Below are 16,169 nucleotides of genomic sequence, written 5' to 3'. Positions count from 1 at the left end.
AGCGTGTTATTGCTGCTCTCTGCCAGCCTGTCCTGCACCTGTCTGACCCAACAGTGCTTGTAACACCATTTCTTCCCTGTGCAGCTCTCTCTGCATTAGGGCAGCATGCACTGTTGGTGTCTCATAATAACTGACAGACGAGAAACAGAGTAATCTAATATTGATGTCAGGACTGATCACATACAGCTCTAGGCTCCTACAGAAGTGTGTGACATTTTAACAAACTGTTACTGTATAAACAGTGTTTAAAAGCCAAGTTCAAAAGATGCTTTGAAGAGTTATTTCTGTTGTCCACTAAAATGTCTGACTGGTCAAATACCAAAACATATTTCCTCTCTCATCATAGGCAGTAGCCTTTATACAAAGTTCCAATAAACAGACCATTATTAAAACCACTTTTGGGTTTTTAAGAGATCAAAAGCAGGCAGAATTATTAACTTACAGCAGTCAGATTTTTGAAACAAAAGCACGTATCTAATTGTTTAATGGAGTCAAATGAACCTACAGTGTAAAAAGAATCAGTAGCGTGGAGGTGTAACACAGAGGGTTGGCTGCTGTGGGTAAATAGTGCCAGACAAGGTGTGGCCTGACAAGCAGGTGTGCTCTGTGTGTGTCAATAAGAGCCACCACAAGTCTGTCTGTTTCTTTAAGCTCACTGTTTACCTTTCTGTCTGTATTGAATATATCTACAAACACAGTCGAGCCTTTTCTTGTCTTGATAACTGTTTATGGACGTCCTTTTTGCCAAACCCTGTCTTCCTGTTTGTGGCCTCTCAGTGTGCGAATCGTTCTGCTGATCTGTTCTGCACTGTACGCTAGAGCTCATCGTTCATCTTTCTATCTGCAGTGCTTGTTTTTTCACAAAGATACAGGAAAATGTTGTCCCTGTGAAGTCAAGGTGTTGCTGCCAGACAAACAGGTATTCCAGTCCAATCGCAGAAATAATACACATCACAAAAGTGTGTGCAAACTCAAAGAGTGTGGATCCTAATTGTAGCTTTCTAAATACTATTTTTTTCTCTGGAACAGACGTTTACAGACAAATAGCAGTAATTTTATATGGTTGGATTTGGTTCAACAAAAATTAATCCTGTGCCTAAATATACTGGATCAGTTTTTTTGACTATCGGTGAACAAAGAAAAAAAATAGTGTCATAATATGCTGTAAATTACTGGATAACATTTGATCTCATCTACTCCCTCCACAGATTCCATCACATTTTTGTATGTGATTAGAATTTATTAAAAGAGCACATTGACCGCAAGTGTAGAGCATGCTACAAGTAAGTTTAATTCCTAGCATGGATATTTTGGATTTTAATGGGCCTTTTACCCTTTGAGCTTGACAGAACGGTGGGCTGATTGACTGCACAGACTTAGCCTGGATCCAGCCTCAGGCATCCATCAGCGCCGTCTTCACTTGGATATCCTCACTAACCACTTGGACATCTGAACTTTGTGACTGGCAGTCATTTCCTCTGAAGACAGATTCGGCGTCCAGCGTGCAAAACGAACTCAGCTATTTGAGGGCTGGACAGCACTAACATACAGTACGTTCACTCATAGTTTGTGCAAGGCGACCACTTGCTGCTGTGCTGTGATTGCTCAGGTGATGGCTACTGACATTTTCACAGCAGCCCATTTCATTTTTTTCTTCCCGTCTCTCACTTTGGCGAGGACCACTGAGACTCACTTCCTACTGCAGTGCTTGCTGGCTATTGCGCCACACTCGCATGTGATAATAGTAACAAAAGCAAATATACATCAGATAAAAACTGATTGCAGTTTTGATTGCAGTATTTCAGTAATAAAAAAAAAGGCAGAGGAGCTAGTTCAGGTTGTACTCTTGTGATTATGGAGGAGTACATGCTTTGTTAACTTTCTTAAGTTGGATGATGACTATATATCTAAAATGATTCCTAAATTAAAAGTTAATTTGGGAAGGATTAATTTACTTTGCCACATGTTGTTCAAACACTTCTGGCAAACAGAGATGCTAATGGGTAATAATTTCAGCCAGCACAATACAACAGTACAATCACCTAATGTCACTGATATTACTGCACCTATATGGTAAAACTGTATTGAAGTGACATTTATTTGGCTGTTTGTCAATAACAAGGTTGCATTAGAAAACATAAGACATGATGAAAAAGTGTGATAAGTGCTTACGAAAGACAAAGGCCCTGTGACAGAATGAGGACAGGCTGCAGGACTGAGGCTGCTGTGGACAGTAAACACACTGGCCACTGGAGACTTGGCCTCACTATTGTGCTACTGTGGCCCAGGCATGGGGCATATTACATATCAAATTACCATCAGCATCAGTGCTTGATCTGTGCGTGTGTGTGCATGTGTGTGTGTGTGTGTGTGTGTGTCACACACACTTAGAAGTGTACACTTGCATGACAAATCACCACCACCACCACCACACAGCATGTGTTCAGAGGAAACACATCAGCTTTTTCCTCTTTCCTCCCAGCCCTCAGCCTACAGCTCATCGGGGACTTATTGTACAGCACCGGTCTGTCTGTGTACTGCTGCAACATGAAGTGATCGGGAAAACTATTCACTGCAGACACATAAAAAGCCTTTGTTCCCTTCAGAACATAAGAATTTTGGCCAAGTGCAGAAACCACAAGAGAATGATCTAGTGTTGTTAGCATTCCCTGACTGCATGTGTTTTTTCCTATTGTGATGCACAAATATATAAACTGCTAAGTGGCTGTGACGATCATTTTATTCCACTCCAGTTTTACTGAATTGTAATCATCATTTCTTTGATTACAATCACCCAATGTTAACATAGCGTGATAGCTGGGAAATGTAATATGGTACTGGGAACATTTTTAGCTGTCTCACTTTCATTTGACAAATGTACCAATAATCTAACAGTGCTTCACAGTGCAGAACAATAATAGCCTTGTAACTTAGGTATATTTCTCCATTACTGTAGTGTGATAAAATTCTACATCTTGGCAGTAATAAACATTTTTAATGTAGCTAAAGGGGTGTCATTCTCTAGGCCATCATTTTCTCTATTTAAAATTGATGACCTCATAAACAGATCAATAAAACGCCCAGAGGGCATAAAGTTGCTGGGTGTGGCATCGCTCCATCAGGTTTCCATTAGTCTCGCCACCTCAAATCTGATAGTTTTCAGGTGTTTCAGGCTACAGACAGTCTGTTTTCACTGTCACTTTAATAGATAAAAAACAGCTCATATGGGACATTGCAACAAAAATGCTGTTTTGTTTTCTTTCATTTTAAAAAAAGGCTTGAGTAGTTTTGTAAAACTGGATAATTGAGGGCATTGTTGATTGCTGAATGTTGGCAATTTGACCTTTTTCAGTCCTTTTAGGACTGAGTGGGTGTGCTTTACCCTCTGAACTCCTTAAAGTCACAGTTAAACATTGTGTGCAATTCTACCTGGTCAGTCACTTACCTGGATGTTAACTATCTGGGCACTTGTAGCTACACTTAAGAGTCAGCTCTGTTACTGAAGACAAAGTAGAGTGGCTGATTCCAGCGGTGCATATTTTTGGACGTTGAACTGGTCAAATCAGCACTGCACTGGTGACAGGATCAGATTTATAGTTTATGAGAAAAAATAGATTAGAGCTGGCAGTGTAAACCAAACCGAAGACACGGTGACCCCTGTCTGATGAAATAAGGCTGTGTCCTTTCAATGGCAACGATTGTGTGTGTGTGTGTGTGTGTGTGTGCTCAGCAAAGGGAATGCCCAGACTTTCTTATCATAGTCACATAGCCGTCTTCACCCTCTGGCTCCAAACCAAGACATGCTGGAGCCGAACACAGGCACAGACACAGAGCCAGATCTAAGGAGTGACTACAACTGTGTTTGTCTATACCAACAGAGAGAGAGAAAAATCAACAAAAAATGATGAAAATAAAATGTCCATGAGGACATTTGGAAGGACATAGTTTAGCAATGATTCATATGCCGTCAGGTTAGCGCACGTTTGCCATCCACTTATAAAGCCCATTTGTAAAACACTGTAAGAGAGACACTACTGTATAACACTATGCAACACGAGCAATGGGAAGGATTTCAATTAAAACGACTAAAATATATTCAGACAAGATGATCCTGTATTTAACCTTTGCAGCTGAACAGCGAGTTTGGACTTTATAATACACATTGATAAGTATAAACAGACATTTGAATAGCTTTTATAACCCCAGAACACCATTTATCATAATTACAGTGCTTATCTGGCCTGTAATGTGTCTACAGCATAATTCACATTAGATAATATTGCGACATTATAGAACTCAAATGAATTTAGGGGCTTTGGGGCACCTCATTAGTATTAACAGATTTAAAACATGCACAACCAATTTTGTCCTAAATAGTTGGATGTCTGATGGAGACTACAGCTTGAAATGTAAAATCAATCTCCACATTTAGGGAGGAACTTACTGTACAGCACATGTGTTTTATGGAAGACTATTGAAAAACGCTGATAAAACCTAAAAATATGATATACATATTACATCAAAATCAGCTATCACAGCAGCACATATCAGCAGCACTATCCAACACTGAGCATTCTCTTTATAAGCCTAATTAATGTCTCATGACAGCACTGTAATACTTCTCTGTAACTTCATCTGATAGGCTTTCACATTAACATGGCTTTCTGAAACCTTTTAAAGGAATCTGGAGTCAAGTCAAGCTTTAAGCGACTAGTTTCCATAATGTCACATCCATATTTTCTGCCTGAGTAGCTGCCCGGCTTGGAAACACGCAGCCCGTTGTCAGGTGTCACAATCTGTCCGATCAAAGGGGCTGCTTTTTTTTCTTTTCTTTTTTTTTTTTAAATCTCTAATGTTGCAACAAGTTGGATTTTGGTTTACTATACTACTGGTGGCCCGGTAGCACTAGACTGTATCACAGCTAGCAGATGGTTTGTTTGCAGAGGTCAGATGATGACTTGTTTGTGAGTGTTGAAGTTTTTTTAAAATACAGCCCAACTGGGACACATAGAAATCAGTTCTTAATGGTTGGTGGGCTCCATGCTGCTGCTACATTACTCATCTGCTGTAGTCTGTCACAAGGCTATTAAAGTTATGTATTTTACCTGAAAGCGACCTGCAGATGTGAATTCAACAAAGGAGTGGGCAAGATGTGGGAGTGGGACTAGTACAGCACTAAATTATTTAACGGTGGTCTACAAACTTTACCGTGTGATTACTTGTATTCATTCTTGTATCTACAATATAAAAATCCAAGCTGAATTACAAACACAGATCTGTTATCTATTAGAAAATAGAAATGATAAAGAAAACAGATGATTGAAATGCAAATAGTTGACATATAACTGTATAATATTTCATGTTAAATGGAACTACTACTTTTGTCTTTGAGCCATTCTTCATAGGACAGTCTTTATTATCTAAATCAAAGATATATTCACATTTACAATTGAAGATTTTGAGTTCTACATGGATGGAAAACATTGTTTGATATTCAAGTAATCATAATTTTAGCTTTACTTAGATGTTTAAAAACACTACTGATGTCAGCAAACCTGCATGAAAAAACTGAAAAAATGTTTTAAAAGTCCAGCCAGTTTAAGAGTGATGGCACCTTTCAGTGTTTTGATGTGGGGTATTGGCACTGCTCTTTTGATTACATTTAGATCACGGATCAGGCCTCTAAAAGACGTTCCAAATTAGACCACTGCTTAGTATTGGTCAATTATGCAGATACAGTCAATTATGTAAAATGAGTATCTCACATTCCCTGGGTACCAGGGACGTCGTTTAGGATTACAGACTTTTGGAACGGGCTCACTCACCTTATCTCTGTCACAGTGGATCAATAGAGCCCTCCTCCTAAGCATTTATAATTCAATTTCCTCTATTGCAAAGACCTTATGATTCCTCTCAAGAATTGGCTGCTGAAATCTGTGATTCGGCACAATGCAGAGTTGTAGCCTCAGTAACATATTTTTTCCCATTTGGATAGCTCTACTGTGTAATAATTGAGTGGTTCTCTGGTTCTCAGACTATCAGGTGACATGAGGGGAGGCTGCACTAAGGACAGTTTCGATGACAGATGACTGGAGGAGGAGTGCTCAACACGGCGATCAGTCACTGTATATAGTGCATGCGCACATACACAGTCACACAAACATGTTCACACACACACACACACACACACACCCTTCTAATGGCATTGGCTCCACCATAAAAAAGTCTCCCAGTGAATGTTTATTACATAACCCACAGCACAACTGCAGTCCCATGCAAAACAAGCAAAACAAAAAGAATGACACATAATGTATGAGACCGGCAACTGAGTTGAAATAACCAGATGTGACACGGCAAAGCTGGAGTTAAAACCTCACTGGTGTGGATAACATTACTGGTTGTTGGTGAACAAACCATGTGTATCCATTGCTGCTACTGCAGCAAACAGCAGGCAACAGAAGTGGGAAAGACAAAGAGCCTGAGAGGAAGACTGGAGACATAAAAAGCAAAAAGATGGAGGAGGCATATAGAGAAAATATGGGTCACACAGAGAAAGACAGCAAAAGCTCGATGTAAATTAGAATGTGTAAACATGTAGAGGCCTAATCTAATTATCCTTCGTTCTCCTGGGCCTGTGATCAGATGCTTGATTAAAGCCAGGAGATAAAAGAAAAGAGGTAGAGGACAGAGATGGAGGTAGGAGGAATGGATAGGAGATACATTATGCCTCAAAAGATGGATTGAGTATCTTATAGACAAGGAAAAAATAGAGATTGAGAGATAATGTGGAAGAGGCTACATGTGCAGGAAAGACCCTACAGTGTATTGTGTGCTAGGAGCTTTGCAGCACTCATTAGCATAAACAGAGAGCTGGCAAAATGAAAAGGTATCTGCAGTATATTAAAACAACTGGAGTTTTGTCAAATTGCACAAATTGTACAAATTACATGTACATATGTGAGACCATTGAAAGACCATTGAACCACGACCAACTGCCTTTCTTTTGCTCCTGAGCAGAACCCAAGAACAAAATGGTTCTATCCAAATCTGAGTCCAAATCTGTCCTTCTTTCTACTGAGGACTATCCAGTAAATGATGATCACTATTACACGCATATACGCTTATATTAAGATCAAAGTGGTACATTGGCACATGTCAAGAGCATTTTATTTCCCTGTAATTTTCCTGTTTTCCTCTGTAAGATAACTGCCAATAAGACAGTATCAACTGTACATATTATCATTATTATCATTAGTATTAGTATTAGTATTAGTATTATTACTAGTAGTAGTAGTAGTAGTAAAAGGCTGATTTATGCACGTCCTGTAAACCACAGGGATGAGAAACTGAGAACATCCACAATCTTTTCCTCGATTTATTATTCATATTCAGCACTGATTGCATGTCCTACTCACTTTCTTTAAATTGCATAATTCTTGTTTCAGAAGCAATGACTTTTTAAAGAGATTCCAGGCAACTCTGGATTTGAGGCTTTCTCACTTTACTCATCATACTGTATGTGTGGTGTTTATGCTGGTTGTGCAACAAGCCAACAGTAATTCCTCTTGACCTGAACATTTCCCTCTTGGCTGTCTTGAGTATCTACCGGGTTGGGGTGTGGTCCTACCTAGTACTTGATCTTAAGGAGTTTTGAAGGGAAGGTGTGGTGAAGTGACTGGGGGCTCCTTGGGAGATGTGTGAACAAACACTGTCAAAATCAATAATTCTGCAAATTAGCTGCTAATCAGAGTGCACAGTGCAAGCATGGAGCCAACTCTGAAAGATGCGGAAAAAGAAGCTGTTGGCGCTGCTAGTATAATGGTGTTTCTGGCAGTATGACTGTGCAGGAGTAGTAAGGCTTAGAGAGGTCCTTTATTGTCTACAATAACAGCCTGAACACTACTCTAAGACTTGCTGTTTGCTCATGTGTTGTCTGGCGCTGTGAAATCCTTAGGCTGACAATGATGCAGTGGATAAGTGCTTGTAATGCTCTGTAAACATATTTACCCATTTGCCACAGGATTGTTGCATGTCGTGACACTTCATTTCCCTCCGTTTGCTGCAGATTTATTTCACTGCACTACAGAAAAGGAAGGGGTCTCACACAGATAAGAGCTCAGAAAATCATTCTGTATATGATATAGATTCTCAGTCTGCTGGGATAGATTGCAACAGACGATATTAGCATAGGCAAGAATATCGTTTGAATCGTGCTGCCTTAGACTCACAGAAACGGTGGTCAAAATTACAAAAAGACTGCAAAAACAGGTATGTGCTACCACTTGCTGACCTTTCATCAGCTGTGTCGTCATGCTGAGCGGACTAAGTTGTATGTAAGATAAATAAATGCCGTTTGTATCCAGTAAATTCACTAAAAACTATTAGCTTGTTTGAAATGAATCTCATTGGCCTTTTGCTGACATTAAAACCTAAATTTATAACCCAGACATTATCCTGAAGTAGAAAATGTCCTTGATATATATGCAATTTTCAAATGAGTAGAAAATTGACAAAAAAATGAAATCAAGCTCCCCCGTGATTGTTGAGCGTGAGCCAATAATGCAGTGGTATTTCACACTCCAGATACTTTCTCATACAGTTTGAGCAGACACCATGAAATAGCCTATAATGGTGTTGTCAAAACATAGACTTTGGCTGGCTCTAAACCCTGCACACTGTGTTGTTAAAATGCAGTAACTGTAGCCACATCAAGTGATAGGTTGACTTCAGGTGTGTTCCCCCTTTGTCTTTCCCTTTCTTCACTATGAAATGCTGACCTCCACCTATTACTTCAGCTTTTCCCCAACATCTACTCACTAACATATACGTCTTTCCTGCTGATTCTCTGATTCAGTGGCTCATTACGTTCTTCACGCCTCCTCCTCTGCAGCTCTTCCTCCGTGCCTCTTGCTTATCGTCCAACTCATCCTGATTCCCCCTCTCAACTTTCCCCTTTCATTCCCCCCTCCTCCACCATCATCACTCAGAGGAACAGCAGAGCTCTTCATCAAGCAGTCGTCAGGTATCTGTCAGAGTCCGGGCCAGTCTCGGTGAGATTGATTTTTTTTGCCCACCTGCGTGTTTCGTAATGACCAACTGTCAGTTGTTTTACTGCCCGCACTGCCTCCCTTCAGTATCACCTGTCACTGCAGCATCCAGAGGCTAAATCTCTCAGCTCAGACCTACAGTGCATTATCTTGCTTGTCTTCACATAAGATTTATGTAGGTATACCATAGGGCCTGCCTGTCCTCCATCCAATCACAGAGGAGAATACTATTAAGGATGGTTCATTTAAAGAAACAAACTGTTTGCAGTTCCAATATCTCTCTTTACGCTTAAAGTTTTCAATTATTTCCAGGTAACGACTTTTCTGACAAGCCAATAAATGTCTGTTTGGAGTTGTAAGTGCAATGCTGTGTTTTGATTTGGTCTAGTAATGGCGTTTAAAATTGTTTGGAAGCTAGTAGGCTATTTCAAGTAGAATAAAACGGCAACTCTGGCCCTCTGTCACGTAGCGGAACACTGGCAAGACATATTTCCTGTGTAGCAAGCCAATATCATTTTAAGTGGGGACATTTAAAAAGAAGGAATTTACAATTTATCCGTAACAACATGCTATAACAAGTGAGTGTCATGTCAACATGTTATTCTCTCAAAAGAACTTGTTTTTCTCAAGATCAGACTTTTCTTTGGCAGAGACTTACTAGCTCTGCTCTTTGATTCATACGTTTCCATGTGAGAGAGAGCCACTTGATCACATTGTAGCAAACTGATAAAACAAATCCACATCAATACATATAAGGACATCAATCCTGACTCAGCTGGACACTGAAGCTGAACAAGACATTTAAATTTCACCTTGAGGGGCAAAGTTCAATGGATTTTATTGAAGGCACAAGATGTACCTTAACTCAGACCTTAGTGTGACTCCAACACATCGGATGATGAAAACATGCCAGAAACACTTTCAAAAACTCTGTCATGTCCCGTGGCGGCCTCCAGACTGAGTAAGGATATGTAAGAGGAGCTTCAAACTGGAAGCAAAGTAAAAGCAGGGGCACTGAACTTCCCCTGGCTGCACTCATCTGGATGCTGAGCCGCTTTGATCATCTACAGAGACCAGGTGTAACTTCCGGATGTGGAATAAGGCGCACCTTAAGATTTTCTCTCTTTCTCTACTTTCTGTTGCTGTTTGTTTCCAGTTATCTTCCCTTCACTCTTTTCTCCTTACTTCCCTCCTTTCTTGCATTCCTTTGCCCTCTTTCTCTCCATCTGCCTGGCAGGGACAACTGGGTGCCCATGGAGAGCAGGGATGCAGCAGAAGGCATCTTTGAAAGAGAGCTCTAGCTGCAAACCTTTTATCTAGTGCTATACCTGGCCAAGGCAGGCTGCAGGGTAGCCGGGCTGTCAGAAGGCATACGCCAGAGGAGGGAGGAGGGATGACACAAGAGGAGAGGAAGGGAAATGAAATGCAATGAGCGGGAAAGAGAAAAGGGAAAAAAAAAAACCCAACAAAAAACTTGCCTGCCTCTAGTATTAATAATGTATTTATGCTTTTGCCAGGCCCCAAAAAGAGGGAGTAAATGAAGATGAGTGAGGAACAGACATCAGAGGAAAAAGATTGAGAGCAGAGAAGGGGGAAGCAGAAGTGGATCAGAAAGACGAGAGACAGAGAGACCCTTGTGGCTCATAGAGGACAGCCAATTTACAAAAGCTCCTGCTAATGCAGCTACTTGCTTCTCTAGTCAAAATCAGTAAAAAATCACTTAAAGTGCTTAAGCTTGCTTAAAAGTGACATTTCTGCTATACTGATCAGTAAATGTGATGAAACCACGTAGGACAACGTGTGGTTTGACATGCAACAAATATCCTACGCTGAATCAGAAAGGCATCTGGTTATATGACATGCTCCAAGTGAGCAATTTTTAAAATTTGAAACTGCCGTAAACACTATACCACGTAATGGGAGTGCACTGAAATGACGGCCGTTCATTCAAAGCTTAGACTGGATGCTGCACGGAACATCACAACTTTGGCAGCATTACTGTCTATATTATCTCAGCATGCTACTGCTTGGCCTATTGCATCTGCTCCAGTGTGCCTCTTTGACAGGCAAAGACTGAGTACTCGAAGAGTGTGTGATGCGCCTCAACAGGAGGCAAATGGGGTAAAGGCAAAGATAGTGTGTGTGTGTATTTCTGAGCGTCTATGTGTGTAAAATCCTTCTGAAACTACTGTCTAAAAACAGGCTGCATGCTTCTGTTGGTAAGGCACATAATAACTCAAAAGCCTTCCATTGACAGCGGCTGTCTATATCCGTGAAGGACTGTGAGTTTGACAAATGGATTCTCTTATAGCTGTCTACCTGTGTAGGTTCTGCGTGGGAATATTGCCAGGAATGCTGCAAGGCAGGTCTGTTCTTAGTCCTAAATGCCATGTCTGGGTACACCGATGAGGATCATTACAGAGTCAGACCGTGCAGTTAAGGCTGACATAATGATGTTTATCTCAGTCATGGCCAGCCATCTCGATTTTCTGTATTACACAGCAGAAAATGGAAAGTAATCTTTAAAGTCAGCAGGTATTTGAGGTGTAATCTGTTCCTGAGAGGCCATCATTAAAAGCTAACAATGCTTGCCAATAAACAAAACCTTTCCATGGCTGTTAAATGAGCCTCAATCTAGCGTTTTTTTTTTTCTCTCCGTCTCTGTCCCTCCTCTCTTTTGTATTAATGACAACCTTGATCAATTTCACATTAGATGTAAATGCTTCACAGCAGCCGTCTGGGCTAAACACACACCACTCAGTCCCACCCCTTTCTCCTATGAGACACCTGTTCAAAATCATATTGATCATAATAAATCGATTTGCCTAAGGTCAATAATGTAACAAATTGTAAATGTGATTCTCTATAATAGAGGTCTTTTCACTAATTAGTGCAAAAATAAATCGTTCTTTAAAAAAATTAAAAAAAATAAATGATGAAGTCACTAAGGGAAAGTCTAGCTAACTGTTGAATCCATTGAAGCTTTTCTTCACCACGACTGCACACCCTCTCAACCTGTTTAGAATAAAGTCAATATGCTTTTTGCACATAAATGCAGAGAGCTTTGAGAGCATGGTACTCATCCACTTGAGGAGGTTATATGCTGTAAGCTCTTGTCAGGAGGATATGCACTAGGTAAAGCCAGTCGAGAAGTCGTAAAAGACAAGAGGCTGAGGAAGGGACCTGATGAGGCCTTAGACTTCAACTATACAGTCTAACAAGTGCATTATGTTTTCACTCAGTGGGGGGCTGAGGTGCCTGCCAGGCTCCTTGCGAGGCAAGGTGGCAGCTTAACAAAGTAAACTATTGTAGACATGAATTACATATCCACTGATAACACACATCAGTGTTAGGCAGGATTTTAAGTCAATGTGGCTCTCAGCAGGTTCTGATGCATTACATGTGCTGTGGGTTTGAGTCTCAATCATAAGCATGGTCCACTTTCATCCCTCTTATCCTCAGTCTACCAATGCCTCCTTTTATTTGAAACATGCTTTCTATCTAATACACTTAATTTATAATGATAAAATTATTTAAAAAAAGGATAGGTCACCAGCTAAAAAGAGCATCTAATGTTGTTATGGAAACAAAGACCCACCATGTCACTCGCTTCTAATCAAATTGAAGCGGAGGCAGCACATCTTCAACAACAAAATCGAAAAGCAAACATGGGCATAAATTAAAAAACAAGTATTGGTCTACAGTCTCCTGTCACTTGGCCGGAATGGCAGAGAGGTGCTGACGAAGATGCGAGTTGGGGTTGGAGAGGGAGAATCATGGGGAAGGATCCAGCAGAGTGGAGCTAAAAATAGAGCATGAAGTGGAGGAGGGGGAGGAGGAGGAGGAGGAGGAGGAGGAGGGGGTGGGACGTACCTGTGGGCTTGGAGGCAGCCTAGTTAGCAGTGAGCAGAACCACTGTGGACAACGATTGGCTGGAGAGGGAGACAGAGAGAAATGAGAGAAAAGGATAAAGTCAAAACCAGACAACAGATAATGAGCCAAAGGGGAGAGAAGTGAAAGGGTTGGGGATAAGATAATGAGAAAACAAGTCAGATTATGATGAAACCTCATGTTTGAGTCAACAACAGACAATAATTTCACAGTACGCTGAGGAGGGCAGTGATGACAAGCAGTACTCCATGACAGATACACATGCAGGATGTTCAAATGTATACACACACACACACACACACACACACACACACACACACACACACACACACACACACACACACACACACACACACACACACACACACACACACACACACACACACACACACACACACACACAGTGGAGGTAAGGATTCAATAAATAATCCCTCCTACAGCTAAGCTTATATAGAGACAATTCAGCCCTATGGAGTAACATATTATCATATATAGTACAGGCCAAAAGTTTGGACACACATTGTCATTCAATGCGTTTTCTTTATTTTCATGACTATTTACATTGTAGATTCTCACTGAAGGCATCAAAACTATGAATGAACACATGTGGAATTACGTACTTAACAAAAAAGTGTGAAATAACTGAAAACATCAAAGTAGCCACCCTTTGTTCTGATTACTGCTTTGCACACTCTTGGCATTCTCTTGATGAGCTTCAAGAGGTAGTCACCTGAAATGGTTTTCCAACAGTCTTGAAGGAGTTCCCAGGGATGCTTAGCACTTGTTGGCCCTTTTGCCTTCACTCTGCGGTCCAGCTCACCCCAAACCATCTCGATTGGGTTCAGGTCCGGTGACTGTGGAGGCCAGGTCATCTGGCGCAGCACTCCATCACTCTACTTCTTGGTCAAATAGCCCTTACACAGCCTGAAGGTGTGTTTGGGGTCATTGTCCTGTTGAAAAGTAAATGATGGTCCAACTAAACGCAAACCGGATGGGATGGCATGTCGCTGCAGGATGCTGTGGTAGCCATGCTGGTTCAGTATGCCTTCAATTTTGAATAAATCCCCAACAGTGTCACCAGCAAAGCACCCCCACACCATCACACCTCCTCCTCCATGCTTCACGGTGGCAACCAGGCATGTAGAATCCATCCGTTCACCTTTTCTGCACAAAGACACAGCGGTTGGAACCAAAGATCTCAAATTTGAACTCATCAGACCAAAGCACAGATTTCCACTGGTCTAATGTCCATTCCTTGTGTTTCTTGGCCCAAACAAATCTCTTCTGCTTGTTGCCTCTCCTTAGCAGTGGTTTCCTAGCAGCTATTTGACCATGAAGGCCTGATTCGCGCAGTCTCCTCTTAACAGTTGTTCTAGAGATGTGTCTGCTGCTAGAGCTCTGTGTGGCATTCATCTGGTCTCTAATCTGAGCTGCTGTTAACTTGCGATTTCTGAGGCTGGTGACTCGGATGAACTTATCCTCAGCAGCAGAGGTGACTCTTGGTCTTCCTTTGCTGGGGCGGTCCTCATGTGAGCCAGTTTCGTTGTAGCGCTTGATGGTTTTTGCGACTGCACTTGGGGACACATTCAAAGTTTTTGCAATTTTCCGGACTGACTGAACTTCATTTCTTAAAGTAATGATGGCCACTCATTTCTCTTTACTTAGCTGATTGGTTCTTGCCATAATATGAATTCTAACAGTTGTCCAATAGGGCTGTCGGCTGTGTATCAACCTGACTTCTGCACAACACAACTGATGGTCCCAACCCCATTAATAAGGCAAGAAATTCCAGTAAGTAACCCTGACAAGACACACCTGTGAAGTGAAAACCATTTCAGGTGACTACCTCTTGAAGCTCATCAAGAGAATGCCAAGAGTGTGCAAAGCAGTAATCAGAGCAAAGGGTGGCTACTTTGAAGAAACTAGAATATAAGACATGTTTTCAGTTATTTCACACTTTTTTGTTAAATACATAATTCCACATGTGTTCATTCATAGTTTTGATGCCTTCAGTGAGAATCTACAATGTAAATAGTCATGAAAATAAAGAAAACACATTGAATGAGAAGGTGTGTCCAAAGTTTTGGCCTGTACTGTATGTCACGTCATGTTGCCCACTGTCTAAGAGCTATCTCTATCTAAGAACTAGTCAATCACAAATAAAGCCCTCTCCATGTCTAGTTTACCAAATGATCAAAGAATGATCCTGAAAAATACACGATCACAATTAATTTGGTTTCTTGTCTTCATGTTCTTTTCACCACGTATTTTCAACGCCATGTTTTACTGAGGCATTGTCGTGTTCATGTCGTGTTAACAGTCTTTAGAAATGATGACTGCATTTTGAGATTCAACATGGTCGACAACTAGTTAAAATAGAAAAATAAACGGTTCATCCAAACAAATAATTCAGCTTGTGGCTTCACAAATAACATATGTTAAGCCAAGCAACAACAGAATGACATAAATGTCATTTCCAATAAATAAATGGATATCATCAGATTTCATATTAGGAATAACAGCAATTCAAGTGAGATCTGGTGAGATCTCTCTAAAGTTAAATATTGACACCAGACAGCAGCCAGTCAGATGCAACAAGGGGCAGTCAACAGAAGGAGGCCCATCATGGACAATGAGTGCTTTGTTTACTTGAGGGCCAGCCAGGTGCAGTGTTACTTTTTTGTCGCTGTGAAATAATTCGGAAAAAACAGACAACATGGCCCATCATTTGGTTCCTTGTAAGCTATTGTTCCCAACTGGTTCAGGATGGATTCCAGTGAGTCATCCACGACCTACAAAGAGGAAGACTTGGCAAGAGAGACTCTGCTGAGCAGCTGTATTGAAAATACCTCCAGATTCTAAAGCTTAATACACTTATATTGGGGGTTTTGTAGTACCCACGAAGAACTCATGAGATTTTTGCTATGCTTAAGTTTTATGATGCTTGTGCATATAAAATGTTTGGTTACTTTGACATTACTTGGATCTTGTGGAATGTTGATGTCATTCATATTTTCTTAAAACATCAAAAATGGCCTGATTACAGTTAAACACACAAACGAAACACCATAGCAGTTACCTGTCAGGTTTATAGCCCTACATTATTTGTGGTTAATTATAATGCACCATGATTTGAACTTTATGTGGAGTCTTAAATTGATTCCATGCCCTCTGTGGCACTAAAATAATGAGAATTAGAGTTAGAAGCTATTCTAACAATAAACTGGACAC

General features: G+C 40.8%; 1 protein-coding gene across 2 annotated transcripts in view; it reads right to left on the bottom strand.

Moving 5' to 3' along the window:
* The window catches only part of mid2 (midline 2), a 144,210-nt gene that overhangs the window by 97,131 nt on the left and 30,910 nt on the right, over positions 1-16,169 (bottom strand). For both annotated transcript variants that reach the window (XM_070837438.1, XM_070837440.1), the window contains exon 2: positions 12,921-12,979. The gene's annotated coding sequence lies outside the window, so the exon portion shown is untranslated. The remainder of the gene's footprint in view (positions 1-12,920; positions 12,980-16,169) is intronic.

The sequence above is a fragment of the Pempheris klunzingeri genome, chromosome 9, assembly GCF_042242105.1.
Source record: "Pempheris klunzingeri isolate RE-2024b chromosome 9, fPemKlu1.hap1, whole genome shotgun sequence".
Taxonomy (NCBI): domain Eukaryota; kingdom Metazoa; phylum Chordata; class Actinopteri; order Acropomatiformes; family Pempheridae; genus Pempheris; species Pempheris klunzingeri.
This window is presented reverse-complemented; position numbering and strand designations above follow the sequence as displayed.